Source organism: Lontra canadensis, unplaced genomic scaffold, assembly GCF_010015895.1.
Source record: "Lontra canadensis isolate GAN:19392208 unplaced genomic scaffold, GSC_riverotter_1.0 scaffold38, whole genome shotgun sequence".
Taxonomy (NCBI): domain Eukaryota; kingdom Metazoa; phylum Chordata; class Mammalia; order Carnivora; family Mustelidae; genus Lontra; species Lontra canadensis.
This window is the reverse complement of record NW_022631032.1, coordinates 15,545,767-15,547,964: the sequence shown is the minus strand read 5'-3', so window position 1 is coordinate 15,547,964 and position 2,198 is coordinate 15,545,767. Positions and strand designations below refer to the sequence as shown.

Here is a 2,198-nt window from a genome sequence, read left to right as displayed (position 1 = left end):
ATGTCATCTAAGGTTTGGTTAATAATGTTGCACCAATGTTTATTTCATAGTTTTGATGAATGTGCTGTGGTTATGCAAGGTGTTAGCATTAGGGGAAGCTGAGAGAAGGGTATACCAGACCTCTGTATACTAGCTTTATTGCTCTTCTGTAAATCCAAACTATTAAATGGTTAAAAGTTTGGAGAAAGGAAGATAGAAAGGGTCTGGTTAATAAGATCGAATATACAGAAAGGAAAAACCAAGGTATCCGTGAGAAAGTCCGTGTGTGTGTGTGTGTGTGTGTTGGTGAGTCTGTGTGATGTTGCGTGGGTCTGAGTGTGTGTATGTGGTCGGGGGCCACCTGGTGTGTGGGGTGTGTGTATATATGTCTCTGGGTGGATGACTGTTTATGTGTGTATATGTTGGAAGAGGGGTGAATTTACATGCACACGGCTCTACTGGGAGGGTTCTACTTGCATGAGAGTGAGCACAGCCTTAAATTTTGAGTCCTAGGCACCTAGGGTGCTTGCCTCACCCTAGACCTAGTTTAAAGAGGCTGCCAAGAAGAGCAAAAGATTACAGAGGGGGCACCTGGATTTGAACCAGGGACCTCTTGATCTGCAGTCAAATGCTCTGCCACTGAGCTATACCCCCTGATGGCAATGAGCTTCACATAAACACTTATTTCCCTTTTATGAGTTACATCATCCTTCATAAATACCTTTTACAGCTGAGATTCTTCTTGGGTTTAAATTCATCCTCAATTCCCTTCCAGCCACACACCAGCTCCCAGAACATGTATACTCGTTCTCTTCCCAGCACCTAAAGCTCTGTGTAATTCTCAGTATAATTTTCCGGTTTTTAAAATACAATACCAACTGCCCAGAAATCTCTGGGCACATCTATTAATTAGTGTTTTTCCCCCACACCCACGTCAATGAATGTTTTAAATATCATGAGTCACTAACGAGTATTGATTGGACAGGGAGGGAACCTTAACTGGGTATCCAGTAACTTCAGAGGTTCCGGTATAACTCTGAAATTGTAGGCGGATGTGTGTATGTGCACGTATTGGATATTGTGTATGTTTTTATCACATTTTCAAAGGGCAACTCAGGGTAATCTGTCACAGTTTACAGTCAAACAACGACAACGACGAGGTATTCCCAAGTCCAAAATTCATCTTTAATACCTCTAATGCCCATTCCCTTCAATTCCAGTCTGAGGATTTTTAATCTTGTGTATCTTTGAGACTGAGACGAAAGGTCAAGGGAATCTCTGCCATTGCAACAAATCCTCCCAGAGGAGGCCTGTCGCCTCCATGAAGCCGGGGAGGGAACAGAGCCGGAGCCTCAGCTCACCAGCCCTCGGAGAACCCAGATACTCCTTCCCAGCCACTCCCCTCTGAGGCCCTACAAGAACCTCAGATTTCATATCCAGTGTGCCCCAAAACAAACTTGCCACCTTCCAGCCCAAACCTGCACCTCTTCCTAATTTTGCTTTGTTGTCATAATAACAGCTCATATTTACCAGACACCTGCCAGACACAGTACTAAAGGGTCTGCCCATAACTTCCCAGGAGATCATTACAGAAATGCCATAAAACAGGTATTAATATGCACATATGGATTTTGCAGGTAGGGAAACAGAAGCACAGGGCGGTCACACAGATAGGAGGTACCAAGCCCGGGGTTCTGGTGCAGGCTTGGGGCTCAGGGCCAGGCCTGCCTCCCTAACCATACCATCAGCCTCCTCCCCATCTTGGTTGCTGACACCACCGTGTACTCAGTCATTTGGTCAAAACACTGACAGCCGTGGGCTTCTCTCCCCTTCTCTTCTCCAGCTCCAGCTAATCTCTGGGTATTGCTGATTTTAGCGCTGACATCACTTAGGTCCATCCCCACCCCTACGCTGGCAATGCCACCACCCCCTAAATGGCCTTCCAGCCTCCACCGCTCACAGCCACCCCCCTGCGGCTCCCACAGCAGCCTGTTTAAAATGGAGTCTATCTGGGTCACGGCCCTTTAAATGCCTTCCCTAGAAACTCGAGTCACTTGGCATCAGGGGCAGGATTCTTTTCAGGTGGATCCTATCTGCCTCTTCAACTTCATCTGCTGACACTCCCGTATCTTGCTGTGAGCTCCAGCTGCCCCCACCTGCCTTGGCCCAGGCAGCCTAGTCTGCCTGCAACTCAGCCGCCCCTCCACACGGCCCTTCCT

The 2,198-nt window shown here is 47.5% G+C and overlaps 1 non-coding gene across 1 annotated transcript; it reads right to left on the bottom strand.

The window, feature by feature from the left end:
• Positions 1-561: 561 nt before the first annotated feature.
• TRNAC-GCA lies at positions 562-633 on the bottom strand. Its single transcript has one exon. It is a non-coding gene; the product is annotated as a tRNA-Cys (tRNA).
• Between the last annotated feature and the right edge of the window lie 1,565 nt (positions 634-2,198).